The sequence below is a fragment of the Caretta caretta genome, chromosome 1 (assembly GCF_965140235.1).
Source record: "Caretta caretta isolate rCarCar2 chromosome 1, rCarCar1.hap1, whole genome shotgun sequence".
NCBI lineage: Eukaryota > Metazoa > Chordata > Testudines > Cheloniidae > Caretta > Caretta caretta.
Genome location: NC_134206.1, coordinates 13,955,699 through 13,981,586, shown reverse-complemented (window position 1 = coordinate 13,981,586; position 25,888 = coordinate 13,955,699). Strand labels below are relative to the sequence as shown.

Sequence of the window (25,888 nt, the reverse complement as noted above, 5' to 3'; positions counted from 1 at the left end):
CATTTTGCCAAGTTTTAGCTGAGTTTATGAATTTTTATGGTCAAGTTATAAACCCCCTAAAAACGGTAGGTTGGTCAGGATGTATTCATCTTTTCCATTATGAAACCCTAATTACAGCAGTGTTAATCAATGCTGCAACAGTAGATCATAATGATCATCCGTCTCTTTATCCTGGGCCCTCCTTTTTATTAATTTTTTAGCTTTCTCCAGGCTGTTTTACATAATCTAATAAGATAGAAATTTAAGCTAATTCTCTCTTCCAACTAGATGACCTTATTGTGTTACTGGTGGCAAGGCATAGCAATTACTAATAATTAGTGCTTATCAGAAATTATTATTTACTGGGAATATTGAATATGTTCAATGTTTTAAGAAAGGACAGGGTCTTAATGAAAGTTTTATTTTAAAAATTTCCTTCCTGGTATTACTAGCACCTGACACCAGTAAGACTGAAAGAACTTGAACAGAGATTTTTTTATTTATTTTTTTTTGGGGGGGGGGGGCAATTATCTCTCCTTGGCCAACAAAGCAAAAAGCTTGCCAGCTTCACTGTTTCTGGTCAGCTTCCCTTTTCATCCAGTAGCAACCCAAACACCTCCGTGGGGTGACCCAGCTAAGCAAGACTAGACTAGACTGTGAGGAGAGGCAGAGGCAAGCCATGATAAAAAGGGATCATTTGAAATTTTTAGAACTTCATATGGGAAAACTCAAAATTGTGCCAGGAGCATAAACATAGAACATTACTAAATACTTACTACTTATAATCATAAACTATAGGTGACCTACTCATTAACCTTCATGAGCTTGTACATGCTCCTCTTCCTTACTCTGTGTAGATACAAAGTGGGTGAGGGAATATCTCACAATTACAGTAGAACCTCAGTTACGAACACCTCGGGAACGGAGGTTGTTCTTCCCTGTGAAACGTTCGTAACTCTGAACAAAACGTTATAGCGGTTCTTTCAAAAGTTTACAACTGAACCTTGACTTAATACAGCTTTGAAACTTTACTATGCAGAAGAAAAATGCTGCTTTTAACCAGTGTGACAAAGTTCCTCCTCTGCCTTGGTGGGTCCTGCGCTTATTGGTGGATTTGCTCGCCTCAGAGATTCACAGCAGCTCTCAGTTTGGCCACTTTTGCTAGTGGCTCAAACCTGCCATTCACTCAGCTAACCTCATCACTGGCCAGCATGGGAAAGGGAGAACAATCCCCACAGTCTCTGCTGACCCACCTAGTGGGTCAGGGGATAGGCCAGGAATCTTCCCCTCTGGTGGGACCCACAGTCCAGGTCACCTCCTCTTGTCTCAAATAGGGAGTTGAGGGGGTTGGGGAAACTTGGGCCCTCCCTCTACTCCAGGTTCCAGCCCAGGGCCCTGTGGATTGCAGCTGTCTACAGTGTTTCTTGTAACAGCTGTGTGACAGCTACAACTCCCTGGGCTACTTCCCCATGGCCTCCTCCCAACACCCCTTCTTTATCCTCACCACAGGATCTTCCTCCTGGTGTCTGATCACACTTGTTCTCCTCAGTCCTCCAGCAGCACGCCTTCTCACTCCCTGCTCCTTGCACACCCTCCCCTAACTGATGGGAGGTCCTTTTTAAACCAGGTATCCTGATTAGTCTGCCTGCCATAATTGATTCTAGTATGTTCTTAATTGGCTCCAGGTGTCTTAATTAGCTTGCCTGTCTTAATTGGTTCTAGCAAGTTCTTGATTGCTCTAGGGCAGCCCCTGCTCTGGTCACCTAGGGAACAGAAAACTGTTCATCCAGTGGCCAGTATATTTGCCTTCTGCCAGACTCCTGTACCCCCCTGGTCTGGGTCTGTCACACCATCTTAATTTAAATGAAATAAGCACAGAAACTGTTTCCTTACCTTGTCAAATCTTTTTTTTTCCCCCAAACTTTCCCTTTTTTCAGTAGTAGTTTACGTTTAACACAGTACTGTACTGTATTTGCTTTTTCTCTTTTCTCTCTCTCTCTTTTTTTTTTTGGTCTCTGCTGCTGCCTGATTGCATACTTCCGGTTCCAAATGAAGTGTGTGATTGACCAGTCAGTTCATAACTCTGAGCTTCTATTGTACCAAATGCATGGTTACTAACAAGAACAAGAGAGATTACTTAATGTACTGTTTCAGAGTAACAGCCGTGTTAGTCTGTATTCGCAAAAAGAAAAGGAGTACTTGTGGCACCTTAGAGACTAACAAATTTATTTGAGCTGTAGCTCACGAAAGCTTATGCTCAAATAAATTTGTTAGTCTCTAAGGTGCCACAAGTACTCCTTTTCTTTTTAATGTACTGTGTCACTTCAGAGAAGAATCAACTTTTCCCCTCCTTGGCTGTATGCCCAACTCCACTCTTTCTGTCCTGTTCTTTGCTTCTCTTCAGCTTGAAGCGCTCCTTAGATTCAATGTTCCTGTGACTATCCCTCTTTTCATTGAGTTTATCCACAAGCAGGGTTTCTTCACCTCATGGACCTCACTTGATCAACAGGCAACTTTGGACTATATTCATTCAATAGATGTTCAAACAGTCATTCTTTCTGTTCATGTACTTTAGGTCCTTTGCTGGTGGGCTTCTTGCTTTGTTTTTAGGCTCTGTTTTCATCTAACAGCTTTTTGATCAATTCTTTTTCACCAGTTGTTTCCTTTCTGTTTTTTCTCTGGATACTCTCTCTCCACTAAGCATAGATTTTATTTCCCTCTTCTTCCCTTTGCTGATCGTACCTGCTCACTTACCCAAGTCTATTTTCCCTCCTTCTCCCAACCTAAAACGTTTCCGATTTTCCTTTTCCTCCTCCTCTTTTCCCAGTGCCCGACTTTTATTCTCCTGTTCTTCTTTTATCACCTCAGGCACCAGGTCATCCGCTAGCTCAGCATTTTGATTCTGCTGCTTTTCTAATAGCTCTTACCAAACTTCCCCTTAGGGTGGATTCTGAACCCCGTCCCCAGCCTGACTTGCCCACTCACTAGTGGTCTCTCCCAAGCCCTGCATTCTCTGCGGCTGCATCGCTCACCTCCACTCTGCCTGCTCCGCTTCTCCCCCCTCCCTCTCAGGCGAGGGAGAGGCAGCGCGTTCAGGGGAGCAGGCGGAGCGGAGGTGAGCGAGGGTGGGGGGGAGCGCAGGAAGTAATGGGGGGGTAGAGGAACCACTCCCCACCCCAGCTCACCTCCGCTCCACCACCGCCACCTCCCCCGAGCGCGCCGCCGCTTGGCTTCTCCTCCCTCCCAGGCTTGCCGCGCCAAACAGCTGTTTCGCGTGCGGCGAGCCGGGGGGGGGGGGGGGGGGGGAGAAGCGGAGCGGCAGCGGTGCGCTCAGGGAAGGAGGCGGAGCAGAGGCGAGCTGGGGCGGCGGGGGCACATTTCTAGGGGCGGCATGGCCAGCGCCAGCCATGCCACCCCTAGAAACATGCTGCCCCAAGCACCTGCTTGTTTTGCTGGTGCCTAGAGCTGGCCCTGGTACCAGGGTGAGGGTTACTACATCAGTATTGCACCAGTGCTATGGGGTATGTTAAAGCCTCCTCTTTTCCCAACATTATTCCCAAAAAGCCTCACACCAACACATGCCACATCTTGCTTGGGGGGGGAGGCATCATGTGCCCATTTCCATTCATGGGGAGTTAGGCAAGGACGTTTTCACACAGCACTTTTTGGTCCTATAACCGCTTGACTCGACAGCATCCCCCTTAAACACCTCAAGGGACAGATGTAGGGTCATCACCTAGATCTCTCTCCTTGTTCCCAGTTTCTTTTCATGGCTTAATAAGATTTTATGTTCTTTAAAAGGGGGAGAAACACAGTTGTCACCAAACAAACACTTATTCAAGCCGTGTGTTCTCACCCACGGATTTGAACCCAACATATGCAGCTTCTTCAACAGTATCATGCAAGTCTTCTTGCCCGCTGGCAGATAGTACGGTTCTTACATAGCCGTAACTGCCACACGCACCAATTGAAAGGTTCCTTTCAGAACCCTTTAGTAGCAGTTTCAGAGTGAAGTTTCAAAATTCTCTACATGTTCCCAATGCCTTTTTCTCGCAGTACACTAACATATGGATTGGGGGGAAAAAAACTGACTCTCAACTGATGATTGCTGATCTATTAAAAAAAATATTTAAAATGGACAAGCACATCCTTGGTGCTTAGCAACCACCCACCCACCAGCCACAACACTGCATGCAATAAATAATTAGTCTCAGATTTATACATGCACTCTACAGAAATACACAACTCGAAATAGAGGAACAGAGCCAACCACTTTGACGCAGTAAGGAGCTGGCCGTAGTTTGCAAAGCTTTCTCCTAGCGTTGGATCAGTTCCTCTCAATTTCAAGAGAGCTTCTTTCACAAGCTTCTACCCAAATAGAAAGTAACTTAATTTGTCCAACACGCTTAGAGGCATGGCCAGCAATGCTAGCTTTGTCATCTGACAAAAGCAAGGGGCTACCTGAGGCCCATTAAGGTCACTGCAACTCACTAGATGGCTAGATCTTGGCTGGCTCTGAGAGGGAAACCCACCGATCCAGCTACCCATTTTGGGCAGCAGCCAGCACTAAAATTAGACCCACAAAACACACTGACTGCTGTCCGTCTGTTCTGCTGGCTTCTCCATTAGCACTTGGACATAAACACACTTGAAACCTGCCCCGCTTCCAGACAGGCAGGTTCTTGAAAACATCCATGCCACGCTTGCTCACAATATGCTTTTTAAAATACGTAGTACCATTCATCGAGACCGTCGGAGGCTTTACCGGGCATGGTTCCCAAAGCGAAGAGGATTTCGAAGGTGAGATTTAAAAAGAAATGAAGTGACTCGCTGGCTCCAAAGAAGAGTTGGGGAACCACAAGCGAAAGAGCCACACAGAGCCCTCCCCCTAAGCTGTGGCAAGGCCTGCCCTGGCACTTACACTATGGGAGATAGCAAGAGCCATCCAGTTCTGGGATAAGGACAAGTTAGTTTTTTCCAGTTCCTGGTCTCTTACTCCCAGAATCAGCATGAGCAGAGACTTCTTCAAAGCAGACACGGAACAAAAAAAAAAATAAAAATACAAACCAACAAACAGCCTCCTCGCCATGCAGCTTCAATAATCAATGCTTGTGCCCAGTGCATTTGTAGATTCCATTCTGGCTGACCACAGGCCAGAGGTCAAAACTTCAGGAACCAAACCGGCTGAGAGAAAACAGTACAGATCCATGAGGTTCTTTAGGAGGGATACCCCTTAGTGCAGGTCACTGAGGCAAAAGATCATTCATCTTATTGTTACACCATCCCCGCAACTCACCACCATCCCATTTTTATGCTGTATCCGGTCACCTAAACTGTGAGCTCTTATGGGCAGGGACGGTCTTCGGTTATGTTTGCACCACGCCAAGCGCAACAAGACATTTATCCAGGTTCCTCGGAGTTACTGTATTACAAATAGGAGGATGGTAAGACCCGTATTAAACAGAGGTAGGAAAGGCCAGCCCACGCAGTTTAGCACCAATAAAAAGAAACATTCGGGTAGGATGCGGTGTTCCAGGCATTTGCTGCCCCCTGCCAGAGACTCTGCTGCCTTGATGCACCACACCCCAGAAAGTGACCCTTTAAGAAAAGAAGGACAAAGTTTGGGACCTCTGGGGTTGCCCAGAAAGGTCTCCCAGGGTTAGCTGCACACAGAACCAGCAAGACTTGGTCCTCCAACAGTTAGAAGGGCTGGGAGAGCAGGTGGCAGCCAGTGAAGGCCCAGCAGGCCAAATAAGAAGGCTGGCTACTTCTATCAAGTGGCAGTTCCTGGGTGAGCTAGGAGAGAAAGGATGGATTTTCTCTCTATCATAACCCAAGAAGCCAGGCCGGGTCAAGGCCCATTGCTGGCCACACTTTGCGCTTAGGTCACCAAAAGACTCTGATTTACTCTATGAATGGAAGGCCCAGATGGGCCAACCTGAGCTAGACATGGGCCAGGCTGCTGAAATCTAGGTGAGCTCATGAGACACCCCCTGGCTTAGGCAAGCCAGTGACAGAGGCGAACGAAGGTAACACTAGACAAGTCAGCAGGGTGCTTTAGAAGTTAAAAGCAAATTGGAAAATGAACAGGCTGCAAGTTGCTGTCAACTTCTACCTCTTACTGCAAGTTCCAGTAGGCCAGGAGAAGGATTATCTGGTACATTTGGGTATATGCTTTCTTTCCCCCCCCAATATAGTTCACTATCAACTTGCTCCTTGTCGACAGCACTGAAGGAGAGAGCCTTGAGGGGGGATTATTGGAACGAAGAAGGAACAGTGGCTTGGTGAACCAGAAATGGGCGGGTATCACCCACACAGAGGGGTAAGTGGCAGGGGTAGAGTTAGAACAATTGCAAAGTTCTCCAAGACCTTCAGATGGCAGACACTCTAAAGGGCAGAGTATTAGTCCCTTCACTACCTCCTGCCATACAGCAGCTAAATAGCTTCCCCTTCTGGCAAGCTGTCCGAGAGAATGGAATCCAAGTCCCACAGTCAGTCTCGGGAAAACCAGTGCGACTCCACTGAAATAAATGTTCTGTGCCTGTTTACACCAGGACTGAAACCGGGTCCCACAGTGTACAAAATCCTTTAGGAGGAGACCCTTCCACGGAGCCATGAGCTGTAATATCTATTACACAAAGTGGATTTGAGTTTCACTCATTCTTTGCCATTTACACTAGAATAGTAAACGTATTTGCTTAGAGAGGAATGGTTCCTTCCCCGGCAATCCTGCTTCACACCTGCCCTGTCATGCTGCCTAATCAATTCCATGACACATAGCACATTGACACAAGAGCTCATCGTCTTCTGCTGGACCCCAAGCTGAATTTGAGTTGTGCAGAAGAGTAGAAATGGCTTTAAGGATAGCCAGTGACATTACTGTCATTATAGACTATTCCTGTAGCAGAGACTTCCTAGTTGCAAATGTACAGCAAGAATTAAGGCTGACATATATATAACTGCCCCTACAACTTTCACTGATTGCCTCATAACTTTCTGGGGGGAAAAATTGTCCTATTGAGCCAAATCTTCCCATGCTTCATCTCAGCCCGAAGTTTAAGTTGTTCGATAAGTGAAAAAAATCCTATCAGCACCTTTTCCATTATTTAAAACATCAGTTGCACCCCAGAAAGGTTTTTAAAAAAAGAAAGGTAAAAGGTAAGGGTCAGGAAGGAAGGATACATTTACAACAGCTAGAATAGTTCATTTACCCTATTGGAGGATCTGGCCCACACGCCGCACCCTGAAGCATTTCCAGTCTAGTTTTAGATATGGCAAGTGGGAATAAGGAAGGGGAGGAGTGAAAAAGGAGGGACTAGCACAGCAATAAGAACATGGGGTTACGCTACAGACCAGGGCTAGGAAAACTAGAGCCCTGGCCACATCTGGCCCTCCCAACGTTTTAATACAGCCCTCGAGCTCCCGCCGGAGAGCAGGGTCAGGGGCTTGCCCCACTCCGCGTGGCTCCCGGAAGCAGTGTCATGTCCCCTCTCCAACTCCTACACGTAGGGGTAGCCAGGGGGCGCCGCACGCTGCTCCCGCCCCAAGCGTTGCCCCCGCAGCTCCCATTGGCCGGGAACCACAGACAATGGGAGCTGCAGGGGTGGCACCTGCGGACAGGGCAGTGCCCAGAGCTGCCTGGCCGCACCTCCATGTAGGAGCCGGAGCAGGGACATGCCAATGCTTCTGGGAGCTTCTTGAGGTAAACGCTGCCCGAAGCCTGCACCCCTGACCCACTCCCACACCCCAACCCCCCTGCCCCAGCTCTAATCCCTCTCCTGCCTTCCGAACCCCCTCGGTCCCAACCCAGAGCACCCTGAACTCCTCATTTTTGGCCCACCCCAGAGCCCGCACCCCAACCCCTAATTTCGTGAGCATTCATGGCCCGCCATAAAATGTCCATACTCAGATGTGGCCCTCGGGCCAAAAAGTTTGCCCACCCCTGCTACAGACTCATGCACACCTCTTGTTAGTGCAAGATTCTGGATGGGAATTAGAAATATTTATAAAAGAGTATCATTTTCTGATTTATTAGCAACTATAGTGGCTTTTGTCACCCCACACATCATATATTCTTATGCAAACGTAACTCACACACCTCCTGGGTGTGGTGCTCTGTCCCCTCTAGTGGCAGAGAGGCCACTTAGAGATTAATGAGTTTGCTACAGCCTCAGCTAAGGTCCATGTGGCTTTTAGCTCATGCAGTAGAGCAGGGGTCAAACTGGGGGTCAGGACCCTCATGGGGTCACAAGGTTATTACATGGGGGGTCACGAGCTGTCTGCCTCCACCCCAAACCCGGCTTTGCCTCCAGCATTTAGAACAGTGTTAAATATATTAAAAAGTAGTTTTAATTTATAAGGGGCGTGGGTCACACTCAGAGGCTTGCTATGTGAAAGGGGTCACCAGTACAAAAGTTTGAGAACCACTGCAGCAGAAGCTCAAGCATTTAGCTCCAGAATTCCCAGGTCGGATCCCGCCCACCGACGACCAGGGTCTGTCGGTGTTACGCAAACGTCATTGACGTAACACTGACAAGCAGTTACTTCTCGGCATAAAAGGTTGCTCTTTAAAAGGAGCAGAGCAACATTACGGAGAAGCCACTGTAGCAATTAACCTAGTTAGAAACAGGACTATGGGACACTGGGGGAAAAATTTCTTGATCCTGTTTCTTTTGCTTACCTTTGAGTTGACTTATCCGTACTGTCAAAGTTTCAGCCAGAACAACTTTAAGGAATCAGAGCGACTTAAGGGAGACAGATCCACTGTGCAGCCAGTGCTGAGAAAGAAAGAAAAAAAAATATATATAATATATACGATATATATATAACCTTCGTCTCTGCAGTTTTTGTCTCTGCATTTTCTATCCAGAGATGAGTAGTTACAAGACACAGTCCATTACCTTAGGCAGATAGGGATTTCTGGTCAGACCACAGAGTAGCCCAGGAATCTAGATGTTTTCACACTTAGCAGCTCTCCACCCCGCAGAATTCAAAACTTTATGCATCCCATGTATGAATCTATGCCATAAATTGCGCTTTCCAATTCACTCCACGGATGTGCATCCTAGCATGGTTTGGTTCACCCTGGAACCAAAGCCAGCTGTTCCATTACTATGACAGAAGCTAAATAAGAACCCTGGGGGCATTCATACTGCATTGTATAGCTCCCTTAAGCTAAACTAGGATGTGCTATGGTTTTATCATCTCTTTCTCTCTGAAGGGGCTCATTTCATTTGGGCACGAGTGTCATTAAAAGAGCAACAATATGATGGGCTGTTTTTAGAGAAGTTCTGCTCAGCCACTGACATGGATATCAGTCACTTTGTACAGCACATTCTGGGCTTTTAAAATCTAAATATAACCTGGATGTTTACTCCTGTGGATAGAAGTCTCATGCGGCTGTTAGCGAGTTGCTGTGACTATGCCTTTCGTGTGGGAGCCATACTTCAAAGAGCAAATATAGCATCACATCACCTGTTATTTGCCCAATTCCAAGCTCAGTTTTATCAGGGCAAAAGAAAGGGATGCCCGTGCAGTTGATTTGAATTTACGTTTGCAAAAATGAGATCAGAATGTGGCCATAGGTATTCAAGTTCAATGTAGTGTTACAATCCCATGGTTAGTTACAAGAAGGCTGGGGGCAGAGCAGGGTAGAGAGAATGCTATAGTTCAACAATAAATAACTTTGTTGTGTTGTACCTGTATGTCCTGTAGCATATACTTACATCCCTATGCCTATCTTATGGCATTATGGAACAATTGTAGCTGCTCTGTAGCTCAGGTTGGAGACAGCTTTCCCATTATAGGCTGATTCAGCAAGAGACTTAAGTGCATGCCTAGCCCCGCTGGCTTCAAGGGGACACCGCATGTACCTAATTACTTTGCTGGATCATGGCCTACTAGACGAAACACAGAACCTGCCTACTGCCTTTACAAAAGGCCAAGAAGATATTCCAGGGCTTTTCTCTCTCTTTGTTTTGCCTAGTCTGTCTGTGTCACCTAAAACCAATCTTTGATCTCAAGTACTTAGAGGAACCGTGTGTTTGTTTCCCAGTAGTGTTCTGAAAACACACATTGTCAGAAACCGCCCCACTCCCCCCACCCACAAGCTTAGAGTGCTTGGAGAGCGTATTTTGCATAAGAGAAGATGCTTGACTACTTAATTTTAGAGGGATGAAAACAATAAGGTTTCTATAGGAGCAAAACAAACTTCTCTATCCTTTCTACCGGTTTTTATGAATCTCCATATAGAATTCTACAGCTAGGATAGGATTATTATTCAATTCTGCAAGTCCTTCCCCATAAATTATCCCCTAATTCAGCATTGTGGGGAGGGATAGCTCAGTGGTTTGAGCATTGGCCTGCTATACCCAGGGTTGTGAGTTCAATTCTTGAGGGGGCCATTTGGGATCTGGGGCAAAAATTGGGGATTGGTTCTGCTTTGAGCAGGGGGTTGGACTAGATGACCTCCTGAGGTCCCTTCCAACCCTGATATTCTGTGATCTACGATCTAATTTCAGAAGACTAAACTGTGATACTGTGCTTAGTCAGGTTAATGAAAGGCTCATTGGTCACACTGAATCAGACAGGAAATTGTGTCTTATTTTGACTCTCACACAGGAAGCAATAACAAAATGCTCTTAGACATTAAAAAAACCCAAACCCCACACCCAATAATGCCATTACCACAAAGAGTTAGGAGCCTGTGGTGTGACCAGGGGATTTCTGGAGAACTCTACCAAAAAATTTTGCTGTGTTCCAACTGCAACCCAAAAGGCACAATATTATGTAAATTGCTTGGACTGGCCATAAGTTTCAACTAACAGCACTGGAAATTAAGCCTGAATTAAAGTGACACTGTCGTATCAAATCTGGCCTAGCACTTTATTCCAAAATTTGATGCCAGTAGAAGCATTTCCAGGATACTTTCTTAAAAACCATTAAAACAGGGTTTTGTTTTCTTAATCACTCCCCCCAACAAGATTTACAGTACCACCATTGAGATGCTCCTGTACATCACACGCTGCAAAGAAAAGTTTACTAGTTACAAGTGAAACAGACTACTTCTTAGCAACACAATGAAAACGGCCTAAATAGCATAGGTAGTGAAAGGGCAAAAAGATAAGATGTTAAGTCAGTAAGAGGATATTTGTAACATAGTAGGTATTTGTGGACTGCATTACAAAAATCTGAGACTTAAGGTGGGGGAGGTAATATCTTTTATTGGACCAACTTCTGTTCAAGAGACAAGCTTTCGAGCTACACGGAGCTCTTCTTCAGATCTCTCACCGACAGAAGTTGGTCCAATAAGAGATATTACCTCACCCACCTTATCTCCCTAATATCCTGGGACTAGCAGGGCTACAGCACCACTGCGTATGATTAAAAATCTGGGTTGTTATAAAGCCCTGTGTTAGAGAGCTTATTCCTTCACTCTCCCACTTCCCTGATCCTTCTCGCATGAACAGAGAGCAACAATACCCGAAGTCCGAAGGTGCAAACAATTCGATGTTTATTGGGGTGAACTTCCAGCAAGCTTAAATACAAGTTCCTTTTTCCTTATTTTCGAATCCCAACTTACTTCCTGTTTGCCCCTAATTTATATAGTATTATTCTTAGCTATACCTTAACCAATCATTCTACTGAAATTTAAACTAACCAATCCTAACATATTGTAACATGATTAGCTAACCAATTATATCCCACCACCTTAATTAGTTTACACCCAGCAAAATTAGACAGCAGACAGAAACAATCACAGAACCAGACAGAGATTATACAGACAAACAATAGCAAAGTGGGAACTATAATGACAAGACAATACAGAAGTGAGGATTTCACATCCCAGCTATTGATAAGTGAGTTCTTGCCAGACAGGATGCTATCAAACTAAGTTTCCTTTTACATTTTCTAGGCACTTCCCTTTCTCTGGAGGTGATAGGAATACAATCCTGTCCTGATAGTGCCTGACAGCCCAATAGCACCTTATTTCAATGTGACTAGTTTGGAATGTGAGGATGTGACTGTTCGCTTCCTAGCTTATGGCTGCCTCTGCTGCTTAGCCAAAGGCCTTAGCCTAAGAACAGGGCCTCAAACTGTCACAGTAAGAGAAGGCCCTTACACCAGCAGACAGTGATTTTGATTCTTTTATACCTCTAGAACTAGCCAAGTGATAAGAATACCCCTAAATTCTTAAAGTACAGGCCTTTGCAGACAGGCCTGAATATCTATATCCTAACACCCTGGGCACGTCACCTCCAGATTCCAGACCAAGAATTTGAAGCCACCAAATAAAGAGACTGCTTCCAGAGACTCCATTTCAGGTTTGCACAGTGTTTAGTGCATGCTGGGAGAAAGCTCTGGGAGTTTAGAAAGTGCTGTGTGAATACGCATCCAGGGCAGGTGCAATCAATAGGGTTCAGTTATATATCGTATTGTTGACATAGGTTTGGGCAGCTGACCTGTCCAAAAATAATGGTGCAATTGACTGGTCAGACTTTGGTCAAAAATGGTCAAATATTTTAACGCACTGATTTTTTACAACAGTAACAAAAAAGGAGAAAGACTTTATGGTTTTCACTTGGCCTAGCCCTAAATAGATACTTATGCCTAATTACAAAAACAAAGTTACTTAACAGAGTTATTTTAAACTCAGAAAAATGTGAAACACAATGAAGTGAAGTTTTTTTAAAAAAATGGAAAGAATGATCTTTTTAGCAATATTAGGTTCGCATTTCCATGTCAATGCTATTCATGACTGAACAGTTACAAAAACTAAAAGAAAAATGAAGTTAAACAGAAATAAAACAAACAGCAACTATAAAAGAAAAGTCATTTTAAAATTCATTATGCTAGGTAGGCAGTGGGCCACATCTTTGGGCATCTTCATGGCTCTATGTTCCAATCAAAAAGCTAGCTCCTGTCCACATCAGGGCATTCTTGCTGGAATATTTGACAGTGGTAGACTAGGCAGTCAATGGACTGGCTTGCCAAGCCTATTGTCAAGTATTAATTCCTGAATTGGAGGAGCTCCCATTACCTAGGAATACACCTGCACAAAGAGCTCATTCAGATTTGCTCTGAACTCATACAGAAAGTGCCCGTACAAACTGGTGCGGGGAGCGCAGGAGGCCAGATTTACCAGGCTACTCCACCCAGCTCAGAGATCATCGCTTTTGACTGCCTGCTCCACAAATGGCATAGCCACTTCTAACAACCAGCGGGGGAACTGGAACACACTCTGGTGAAACTGCTGCAGCGGCTCACGTGATGATGACCCTGTATGATATGCCTGACAGATTGCAATTTTGATGATAAACTTCTTGGACATCAGCTGCTTCCAGCTCACTCCTTGTGAGCAGTGGTAATTAGAATGGAGCTACTGAACATAAGAATGGCCATACTGGGTCCATCTAGCCCAGTATCCTGTCTTCCGACAGTGGCCAATGCCAGGTGCCCCAGAGGAAATGAACAGAACAGGTAATCATCAAGTGATCCATTCCGTATCACCCATTCCAAGCTTCTGGTCGAGGTCACTCAGAACAGGCGTTAAGATTTCAAATTGCAAAATCATTTTAATAACAGATGGTTACAGACTTCGCAATTTTCGTACAGACCTAAACTTTGCTTGGTGTTAAAGCAACTAAGTTTGGCATCTAACAAAAAGCATCTGTCTTCACTGCAGACTATTTAAACGCCACATTTCAGCTATCAAACTTCAGCTGTTTCTGAGCAAAGTGCCATGAGAAATTTTACGACAGAAAAGGTAACATTTCCCTCTTTACAAAACTTGAAAGGCTGATGGGATGGTTTAAGCTAGAGCTAGACCAAAGAATTGATGGAATACTTATCAGAATATGCTGATTCATCAAAATCTAAAAGTTTCGCAGGCGTGCACTGATTTTGACTTAATTTGATGGAAAAAATTTGAAACGGTTCAGAACTAGCACAAGGCAATTCATTTTTACTGTACAGTTTTTCAACTTTATCCAGAAAAACATATTACGACATCAAAACAAAATGTTTTTGTTAAGGTGGTTTCAATGTTTCTGAATTGAAAAACATTTGGAATTTATGTTCCACAGAATATCTTTTAATTTTTACTTTTTAATACCAGTTCAGGACGAAATTTCAAAACGTGAGCGTTTCCCACGGGATGAAAATTCCATTTTCCAGTCAGTTATAGTTTAAACTCAGCTGTTTCATCCATTTACCTGCCACAACACGAGTTTAGACCCTGAAGGTTCCTTTTGCATCTTGCCTGTTGCATCTAAAGTCAGACACCAAATGCAGAGTAAGGGAGAGAGCTTTCTCATCTGTGTTAAACATTAGTCAGCCAGAGAACCTTTGCTTTGTCTTCCACTAGAGAAGTTTACTGTATCTCAAGAACTGGTTTAAATAGATTAGATATTCAGCACGTTTAAAAACCACGTCAATCTCAACTCTTAGGGCATGTCTACACTTATCTCTGGAGCGATCAATCCAGCGGGGGTCGATTTATCGTGTCTAGTGAAAACGTGATAAAATTGACCACCTAGCGCTGTCCCATCGACTCCGGTACTCCACCGGAGCGAGAAGTGTACACAGAGTCGATGGGGGAGCGTCAGCAGTCGATCTACCGCAAAGACGACACCACGGTAAGTAGCTCTAAGTACGTCGACTGCAGCTACGCTATTTTCGTAGCTGAAGTTGCGTGACTTAGACCGACTTAGTTCACCTCCCCCCGTGTAGACCAGGCCTTACACTGTGAACCTAGACATAGACAAGCTGGAATGGTTCAAATAGGCCTGGACTACTTATCTCTTTATGCATCTGTACCCTACTGAAATCTCTCCAAATCCACTGCTTTCAAGATGCTTGTCAAACTATGAATTGAGTCACCAGAGAGCATTACAACCAAAGCAATTTAGAACAGTACTAGTACGGACATGGACCATGCCTATAACCATTCCCACACCATTTCAGCATAACTAGTGTGGACACACTTGAACCAGTTTAAGCACACAGTTTATTCTTTAACGTAGATACAGGCCTTGAGATTAGGACTTGGCAAATAAAAAGCAGTTAGTTCACCTGGCAGGAAAAAGCTGTACAGGTTTACCTCACAAGCCCACACAAAGCTGCATTAGCAATAAATGCTTTGGGCCTAACCCCTCACCTCCTGGGACTGGATAAAGAGACAGTGTCCAAGCAGTATAACATTGCCAAGGCACCCCAAACTGAAATACTTTCAAAAGCAGGAGCCGTTGCTACAGGAGCAATGTTACATATTAACAATTCTGATCAATAAGACACACAGGTGGAGGTTTTCAAAGCAGCGCAGGGCAGTTAACCATTAAAATTAATGGAAGACGTAGGGTTACATTCCCCGGCGCTGCTTTGAAGATCTCAACACTGGGATGTCACAGGATGGATGTCGGGGCAGCCAAGAGACACGCTTGCTATACCAATGATCTCCAATTCCAACTGGGTTACACAAGCCGACATTCCCCAAACACAGAATTCAGGGACACATCTTTGGGGGTGCCAAGCAGTCAACTGGGAACTGCAGGTGCTCAGCACCTCTGCAGATCAGGCCCTTCCAGTAAGTGGGGTCATGCTGGCCCCAAAGTTGAAGGGGGACAAGAAGATGTCCTGACCCTGTTGCCCCACCTTGAATTTCCTGCATCTTCCTCCCTCAATTCCTCAGCTCCCATCCTCTCCCCTAAAGCTCTCGCTCCTCACCTTCCCAAGTTTCCCCCACTCCCTGGCTCCCCTTCTGACCCAGCCTCACCCCTTCCCACCAGTACCTCCTCCCCTTAAGCTTTGAGAAGTGACAGAAGATTCCCTGCCACCCCAACATCCTCCACCTGCTGGAAGCCAGAATCTCGTGCCCTCCCGCCCCCGCCCCGCCATCTTCTGCCTGCTGGAGGGAAACGACCTTTCCTTTACCACTTCCCTAGCTAGCCTGCAGAGCCAGCTTGGTGTGTGCAGCTGAGCAGCTGTCGCTTCGTGTGTGCAGCTAAGCAGGTGACAAGGGAGTTGAGAGAGGGAGAGCGCGCGAGCACACTGGATATTGCTGTCCTCCTACAAGACATCTTATCCCCAATGGCACTGCCATACCCATGCACCTACCCTCAGTTGAGGGGGAATATTCTTCCCCCACTTCCCTGTATATTTATGCCCATATTTATAGGCATCTCACTCTGACACCCAAACGCACTAAAATTAGTGGACACGTGGAAACTTCTGCCTAGATCTTGAGGAAATAATTGACAGGCACAATTGTTAGAAAGTCTGGTCCTGACTTATGACTCATAAAGGCGCCAGGCCTCAAAAAAAAAAAAACGGCATTTGCAAATGGAGGCCAGAAAGACGAGGAAAGAGTTCTGACTGACTGTTCTAGGAGCTTGATTGACACACGTGCTACCAAGCCACTGCTCGGCGAACAGAAGGTTGGTAGAAGTTGTAGGTGCTGCTGCCAGTATGGATGTCCCCCTTCCACCACTCAGGCAGCGGGCAGGAGGGTCGATTTTAAGGTCAGAAAGGACCTCTGTGACCATCTGTTCCGACCTGCTGCAGAGCCGGTCAGAAAATTTCAACCAGCCCTTCCTGCAGTGGAAGGAGTTACTCTTCCCTGTGACAGACGTGAAAACTATCAAACCAGGTGGCTTGTGGCCGAATTATTTTTTTTTTAATATTATTTGTATTAGAGGGCATCTTTTAGAAAGACATCCAGTGTCTCAATTTAAAGACTTCAAGTGATGGAGAGTTTTCCATTTCCTTCCCCCAGATTACTGTAAAAAAGTTAAAGCTGGGGGTGGGGTGGGGGAATCAAGCTATTAATAAGCCACAACTTCTAACTATTGGACCTTGTTACCCTTTAGTCTGCTCAGTTACAGAGCTCTGTTGCACATAGGTACTTATCAGTTATTACCAGCACCTTCTCTTTGATAAGCTATATAGATTGTCTCCGTGTAAGACATGTTGGCAAGTTACAGTAGCTGTGTTTTTAGTTTTGTGCCACCACTTAAACACCATAGGCACTGTAGAGTTTTGGTTATTTTTTAAAATATTTTATTTAAAGCACCTAATTGTTACAGCAAGAGGTTCTATAGAAATTACATACCAAAAAAGTCAAAGGAGCAGCACCGATTTATAGCAGCTGAGGACCTGGCCTGCACGTTTTAAACTACATAGTTACACAATCACAGGTTTCAGAATAGCAGCCGTGTTAGTCTGTATCCGCAAAAAGAACAGGAGGACTTGTGGCACCTTAGAGACTAACCAATTTATTTGAGCATAAGCTTTCGTGAGCTACAGCTCACTTCATCGGATGCATAAAGTGGAACATATAGTAAAATAGACAGACAGACAGACACACAGATAAGTTGGAAGTTGCCATACAAACTGTTAGAGGCTAATTAGTTAAGATGAGCTATTATCAGCAGGAGTAAAAAAACTTTTGTAATGATAATCAAGATGGCCCATTTAGACAGTTGACAAGAAGGTGTGAGGATACTTAAGGAAATAGATTCAATATGTGTAATGACCCAGCCACTCCCAGTCTCTATTCAAACCCAAGTTAATGGGATCTAGTTTGCATATTAATTCAAGCTCAGCAGTTTCTCTCTGGAGTCTGTTTTTGAAGCTTTTCTGTTGCAAAATTGCCACCCGTAAATCTTTTACTGAGTGGCCAGAGAGGTTGAAGTGTTCTCCCACCGGTTTTTGAATGTTATGATTCCTGATGTGAGATTTGTGTCCATTTATTCTTTTGCGTAGACTGTCCGGTTTGGCCAAACAGACTGCAACACACACACACACACACACCCCTTACTATATGTTTCATTCTATGCATCCGATGAAGTGAGCTGTAGCTCACAAAAGCTCATGCTCCAATAAACTGGTTAGTCTCTAAGTTACACAATACTTCATCCCCAGAGGCCTGCCTCCTTCAGTGCACAAAATGCAGCAGCACCACTTGTGCCCGGGGCCTGCTCAGCGACGCGACGAGCGTGGCACACGGACGGAAGATGCTGGAGCGGCGCGTGTGCAGTGCTAATAGACGGTTGAGGGTTTGGGAGCAACGAGCCAAAAACACACTGCAATGAGCGGAGGAAGGATGGGAGGTGGCAGATCTGAATGCAGCCAAATACGAACATTATTTACATTAGGCCTAGGGGGGTGGGGGAGGGGACACCACACACCTCGCTGACCCCAGGGCTAGCTCCCTGCCCAATTTCAAAGTCCTGGTGCAAACTATGGAGGCACTTGGGCACTTAATTCTTTACACTTCATTATGGGAAAAGTGTTAAGCAGCCTAAATAGAGGGGGTCACTGCCACTCCCCCAGTAATGTGGAAGTGTGCATAAGCTGGTCTCTCTGAGGGGTCGGATAATAAATATTTGATCAAATGTATCGGTATCTCACAGGTCATATTTGCTGGCACAAATTCCATTGATAAGAAGGCATCAACCATGAAGACCTGGCCTTGGCGCTTGTCTATTGCGGATCAAAGCTTAGGCATATCTACACGACCATGGTAAGTCGACCTATGCTACGCAACTCCAGCTATGTGAATAATGTAGCTGGAGTCGACGTACCTTAGGTCAAGTTACTGCGGTGTCTGCACCACGGGGGGTTGATAGGACAAAATCTCCTGTCGACTTATCTTACTCTTCTCATCGGGGGTAGAGTACAGGGGTCGACTGGAGAGTGATCTGCAGTCCATTTGGCGGGTCTTTACTAGACGCTAAATTGACCGCTGGTGGATCAATCTCAGAGCATCAATCCGCTCTGTAGTGTAGACCTGCCCTTAGAGAAGTTCCTCTGTTGAGCCAGCCAGCCTTTGTCTCTTTCTTCGCCCTTGGGAAGGCTATGTAGGTCACAGCTGTGTTCATGACGGGGAGGAAACATGGTAATGAAAAGACACCAAACAGAGTTAAGGAAATCAGGATTATAGTCCCAGCTCTGCCACAGAACCCTTCTGTGGCAACTCGAGCAGTCCATGCCTCAGTTTCCCATCCATCAAACTAGGACAATGCTTCCCTACCAGCTTCACAGTCATGTTGGAGAGGCTAAGCTCATTCATGTCTGCAAAGTGCTTGGAGAGCCTCCGATCTAAAGTGTTCTAGGAGGGTAAAATATTTTATTAATGAGCAAAATGTCTATTCATTGACCAGTACCCGCGCTGTATGCGGATCAGAAGGGGTCTATCATTGTCCGTCTAAGACGGTGCAGTTCAGTTTGAAGAACAAAGAGATCATATGCAGCCTAAGAGCTCTAAACCCTCACTTGGGGCACAACCTGGTCAGGAACAAGCCATGGAGTAGCATTACACATCTTCTATTATGAGATTTTTCTTTTGCTCACCTCTGAAGTATACAGCATAGGCCACTACCAGAGGCAGAATATAGAATTAGATGGACCTGCCGTGGCAGTTTCTGTACCAGAGTTCCCAATGCACAGTATTTAATAGGCCATAGTAAAGGTGATGACTTTATTGCCTGGGAGCCAATCAAGTACTCCTTATGGCTTTGGGCAAGTCCCTTATACTCTCTGCCTCAGTTTTGACATCCTTAAGGTGGGGAGGGAGGGGTGAAGAGGAGCATTTACTTAACTGTGACGGATGCTGGAGAACTAATCAGAGAACTTTGAAGATGATCTCTGTATATAAATGCCTAGTTTTTAGGGTCACTCAGACTGCATCAATTCACATTATGAATGTTTGGTGCTTAGATACCACAATGGTGCGTGTGTGTATTTCGTCACTTTGACGATGACGTTTTCATGCTCTCTCCTTGTGGGTTCTGGAGTGACTCTGAAGTCCAAAGCGTGACACACATGCTCCTGAGCAGATTGGGCAGACCAAGTCATTGGTGAGCATCTTGGTAGCTATAGCAGTGGTATGTCGCTTTTCTCTGGCAGCTAACAGTTGATTATTTCTGTCCTCTTCAAAGGCTTGGAAAGTTCTGAGTGCTGTGTGTCACCATGCTGATCTATTTAATGCAGACTTCAAGATTATCAGGTTTTATTGCACCAAAGTGTGCGCTGTTCTTGATGCTGTCCTTGTAGTGCTTTCTGCGGCGGCCTTGATTCCGATGTCCTTGTGCCAATTCTCCATAGAAAATTTTTCTGGGGAGTCGATATTTGGGCATCCTAATGCTGTGTCCAACCCAGCGTAGTTGGGCTTTTATCAGCATGGCCTCGATGCTTGTGGCATTTGACTTTTGGAAATCCTCCACATTGGTAGTTTTGTCCTGCCAGTGGATCCCCACAATGGCACACAGAGACCGCATATGGAAGGCCTCTAGCTGTTTGACATGCCATTTGTATGGTGTCCAGGTCACACAGCCGTAGAGGAGAGATGTGAGCACAAAAGCATGATAAATTTTTATTTTTGTGGGATTTCAGGACTGTTATGTAACTTTCCTAATGACTAAGAAGCTTTCTGTATCCTGTTCGTGATCTCTTTGTCAAGAGATCCATCGTTGGAAACGTTGCTGCCGAGATAGGGAAAACTGCCAACTTGCTTTAGTTGGATTCCAGTGACGCCTTGCTAGCTGTTGTTATCTTTACCTACTCTTGCATTGAAATCTCCTAGGACGATTAGTGTCACTTTGTGGTGTCGACTTGAGAGAGTCGAGATCAGAATAGAACCATTCCTTAGCATTGTCAGGGCTTGTTCAGATGGGCACATATGCACTGATGATGGTAGCAAATCGCGACGTATTTAGTGGTAACCAGAGTTTCAGGAGTCTTTTGTTAATGCCTATTGGAAATTCTTCAAGACATTGCAAGAGTTTGGTCTTGATGGCAATTCCCACTCCATGGATTCTATCTTCATGTGGTGGTTCTTTTCCCTTCCAAAAGAAGGTGTAACCCACAGCCAGTTCTGTTATAATGCCCTCGTCTGCCAATCTAGTTTCACTGAGCGCTGCAGTGTCGGTGTCATACCAGGCTAGCTCTTTTGAAAGGAGAGCTGTTCTTCTTTCAGATCGAGAAGTATCGTCTTTCTCTATCATAGTCCTAATGTTCCAAGCAGCAATCTTTAGTGCTTTTTTAGTTATCTTTGGTTTTCGACCACGTTGAGTACGATCCACCAGCCGCAGTAAGCTGGCCGGATTCAATTTGGGCAGGCAATGTTTGAGGCATCTTTTCTAGCCCCTTCCCTTACAAAGGGAGAGCAGCGCAATCCAAAAAAGGGCTGCTCTGTCACATGGGGTGCTGTCAAGCTTCCCCGCTGCCCTTGGGTCAGGGATGGCCGACCAATGTCCCAGGCCGCCTGCGCGCAGGCTTGAGGCTATGACTGCTGGGAATCATCTTCAGCTGTCGCTTTGCCACTCCCCCATCGCCACAGGACTTTTAAAGAGAGATGTGCGTTAAATGACACGTGCATGAAGTTGATTAAAATGCGAGAGTCGTTGCATTGGGACAATCCCATTCTCTTGGCTGACGAAGCTTGGTCCAGTGGCACAAAGGCTGTTACAGCTGGAGGCTCCTTTAGCTGCAGTGGATAGCCATGACTTCTGTAGTGCCCCATCATGCCTTTCACCTTCCACAATGCATCGCTACACTGCTTTTCAAGACAGTAGATCAATATATGGTCTCTTTCACTTTGACTACCGGAACGGTCTTCGTATGCTTGGGAGGACAATCCCTAAATTACCGTCAGTTTCCACACTTCTAGTTACCCCCACCTGGTTTAGCCCGCCTGCCGAGGCAGCTTACCAGGGTTTGGCCACTGTCGCATACTTACAGCTACTTGGAACCACAGGAGAGAGCTCTCATCACAATGGTGGGTGCCTTGGAAACAGCTTAGATAAAGCAACTCTACATTCTTCCAGAAAGGCTGACTTCTTTGAAAACATTTGAAGCACACACTTCCGTCCCCACTGATTTGCCCAGTATGTTCCCCAACTCCCAAGTTGGAATGGAAAATGGGACAAATTCTGCCCTTAGTCATACCCCAGACGCCCCCAGTCAAGTTGCAAGGCTGTGACTCAAGGCAGGATTTAGCCCATCCTGTCTGAACTGCTACCAGAAAGGCTGCTAGCAGTGTGCAGAACAGCTGGTGGGAATTGATCTGTTAAATTATACTGAACAATTTGTTACCATCGGTCTGTTCTTGGAAAGGGCACTAGGAATTGAGAGATTATTTTGGTTTGCCTGCACAACATTGCTGCAACTGGTGTTGGTTTTAAAACGCCATTACTTGTATATGTAGTTTTAAAAGGTATCAACAGACCAGTGCATGCATGGGTGGAGAGCTACTGGCTACCTGCACAGATAAATGTCTCCTTTGTGCTGAACATTGTGTGGCAAGATATGCTTTCGTCTTCACTGCAACTGGCCGCAATTTCAAGAGAGATTAAAAGAAATGTAAAAATAAAAACATCAACATGGACAGTTTTAATGTTAAATGAACAGACTGGAGGGAGGGGGCACCACACAGGGAAGTGAAGGAGTTTAATTTTTTTTTTTTTGTAAAAATAAATAATTCGCTGACCAATTCAACTTAAGACATGTGTACACACCACTCGTGGGAGAATTCTGCACTACTGCGTGCATGCAGAAAATGTTCTCCCTGCAGAATTTCTTTGCTTCCTGGCAGAAAATGATAGGGAAGCAAAGGAGGGGCACACGTGGGGACAACCAGGGGTGCAGTTCGGGAGGGGCACTGCCCCCCTCAAAACAGAGGAAGGCATGGGGAGGCACCCGGGGTTACGAGCCACTGCCTCCCCCCCCCACCTCATTTCTGGGAGCACAGAGCTGCCCAGCTGAAAGAGGCTGTGGCTCGGCCCTGCTGGTGCCATAGCTGGATGCCGCTCCCTGAGGCCTAGTGCCAATCCTGCTCCCCTTCTGCGTGCTGGGAGCCTTCCTGTTTTCTGTGCAACAGTGAGTGCCCATAGTGCGGCTGGGTAAGGGATGGGGGAGAAAGGAGGCAAAAGGATGGGGTGGGCAGAAGAGGTAGTAGGGAAGGAAAGGGAGTAGACGGGGGGGGAAGAGGAGAACATGGGAATGAGGGGCGAGAATCACAGGGGGAAGCAGGAGCCCAGCATGCAGCATCCCCTTGACAGCAGCTGGGGCTCCCCCGTTAAGCAGGCCCATCGAACCCTCACTCCAGTGCATCTCGCACTTCACCGTCACTCAGCAGAGCGAACAAGCCCTTGAATAGACTCCTCAAGACGGTCCCTCCAGGTCATGGGGAGGCCAAATGGTGGAGTAATTTGATGACCTTGCCAGGCTGCTGCCCAAGCGCTGAGACAAAGGTTCCTCTGGGCAACGTCCACCAACTCCTCCTTGGAGCAGCAGGCACCGTCTTGGGTGCTCTGCTGGGGGCTCCTCACCAGATCCCTCTTTTTGAGCCTGCAACATGCACTCTTGTCACTTTTCTCATTCTTGTCCCTGCGAGCAGTTGGATTTCTGGGTTCTGTGCCCTCCCCCCACCCATCAGTCAGGCCTTCAGCCTGCTCTGCCACTCTGGAGCTGATCAGACCAGATCTGCATTTCTGGGAAACGCCACCAGTCACCGTGGGGGTGACCTTTGCTCTTCTCCTCTCCAGGAGGTTTTGCGCAAGGGGGAGAAAGTTCCAGGAAGTGGTTAATCGCAGACACACTAAACACAGGAAACACCCGCATAGGCCACCGCGAAGGCTTTCAAAGCAGCATTGTGTATGTTTTCACAGCAGCACAGGTCTGCCAGTTCAGGAGACAGGGGCCCCTGTGCACCCCACTCCCAGCTACGAGTACTAACAGATTCACTGGCCAATGCAGAGAAATTATTTCTCTCCCCATTCTCAAAGGTTGGGCCAGCCACACGGAGAAAAGCCTTCTCATCTCCTTCTGCCCAACCTACATCCTGGCTGCATAACACTGTTTTAACCTGGGCTCAGACATCTAACCGCAGGAAGCCTCTACTAGAAACAAATTGTGTTAACAGCTGGAGTGTCAGGAGGAATTGAGGTGCTACATTCTAATCAGTTTGGACCAGCACAATGAAGCTTTATACACACACTTATGCATTGTAAAATACAGTCTGTGGAGAGGAATATTTTAAGTCAATTAACAGCTTCTCTCCATTGGTCATGAATCCATGCAGACAAGACGCAGTAACTCGAGAGGACTTGCTTAAAACTCCACCTCCAGGAGCCACGACTAGACCCCAGTTCCATGACACACGAGCCTCGGCCACTTGAGCTAAACATCTCTGCCAGCTGGAAGCGGAAGCAGCAGTGTTCTGTTAACCCCAAGTGCCCAGAAATCATAACTGGGCTTTAAAAGGTGAAATTTAAAAACAACAATAAATAATAGAAGTGTTGGTTCCTTTTCTTTTCCTTCTGGTTTCTGAGCCTACGGGGCGTGCCTAGTTCATGGTTTCAGGCTTTTCTCTACAATGATTAGCGCCAGAAACATTGTTTTCATTAGGAAGCCAAGTCAGATTCTCATGTGACCTCATGACTCCAGGAGCTGAGGCTTTAAGAAAACATACCCACTATGGGAGGACCCATGATGAAATCACACAGTTGGTAACCCTAGCAATAGAGCCCTTAGCTCCTGTAAGCCAGCAACAAGATGGCAACATGAATTCACACAGTACGTTCTGTACTCCACTTCCTGCTGTTGGACTCACCCCTCCTACTCAGGAGCAAGTTTAGGGCACCTTTGTGTACATATTTAAGAGACCAGGATGTGCAGAAAGGACCTAAGCTAGCTCCTATTGATTCCAACGGGAGCTGGATCAAGCCCATATTCTTTAGGGAGGCTCCTTGTCTCATTTCTCACCTCTTCCAACCTTTGTTTTAAAGCTGTAATTTAACTGCTTTCAATAAATTTGGTTTAAAGGAGGCAGAAAAGAATGGACCGCAGATTTCTCCTCACCTACTAGGTCAAATCATATAGACAAAAGCCGTATGCAACAGAAGGCCTTTAACCAATACAGAGTATGTTGTTTGTAAAATGACTATTTCTAAAAGGAAAAAATTCTCTTCAGGAAAACTTTATGATGTGGCAACTAACAGTGGTAGCCATCTTTCATTGGCAGGCAGGGTGGCCTAGCACCTAGAGCACTGCACTGGGACTCAGGAGTCATGGGCCCTATTTCCTGCTCTGCCATTTGCCTGCTGGGTGATCTTGGGCAAGTCACTTTGCCACTCCGTGCCTTAGTTTCCCCATCTGTAAAATGGAGATACTGATACTGCACTCCTTTGTAAAGTGCTTTGAGATCGACTGATGAAAAGCACTACATATAAGTGATCATCTTCAGTAACAACTGAGGTTCAGAAGAAATCCCCTTCCACCTCCTTAAACCACAAGCAGATGGTCTACAGCTGCCATAGGAAGGGGAACTCTGACCCATAGTTACCACCCCACAGTTTCTCGCTACAAGTCTCTCCCCTTTCCCCCACCCCCTTACAGTAGAAAGTAATTGCACTCTCTCAGAAACAGCTTTAATGAAGTTAATGGGCTTTTTTATATTGTGTTCCAGTGAAAATAGTACATGACTAACCAGGAATGAGGGGCTATTAATAGATGGCAAATCTCTTCTGTTTTGTGAACTTATAAGGCTAAATTTTTAGTACTAGTAGTCTATTGCAAGAATAGTTCAGACATACCCAACTAGCATTCACTAGCCAGATACCGGACTGTTGTTACACTCCTCGTGTTGACTAAAGGTTCCTCAATTGAAGACCGGAAGAGAGAAAGAAGAAAGAACTGAGCCTGACTTACATGGGAGTTAGTTGATTGTCAAGGTTCCTTCCCCACTCTGAACTCTAGGGTACAGATGTGGGGACCTGTATGAAAAACCCCCTACGCTTATTTTTACCAGCTTAGGTTAAAAATTCCCCAAGGTACAAACTCTTACCTTTTGCCCCTGGACTTTATTGCTGTCACCACCAAGCGTCTAACAAATATATAACAGGGAAAGAGC

General features: G+C 45.8%; 1 protein-coding gene across 3 annotated transcripts in view; it reads right to left on the bottom strand.

Moving 5' to 3' along the window:
* The window catches only part of GDPD5 (glycerophosphodiester phosphodiesterase domain containing 5), a 335,216-nt gene that overhangs the window by 249,008 nt on the left and 60,320 nt on the right, over positions 1-25,888 (bottom strand). For all 3 annotated transcript variants that reach the window (XM_048839760.2, XM_048839771.2, XM_048839763.2), the window contains exon 2: positions 8,660-8,756. The gene's annotated coding sequence lies outside the window, so the exon portion shown is untranslated. The remainder of the gene's footprint in view (positions 1-8,659; positions 8,757-25,888) is intronic.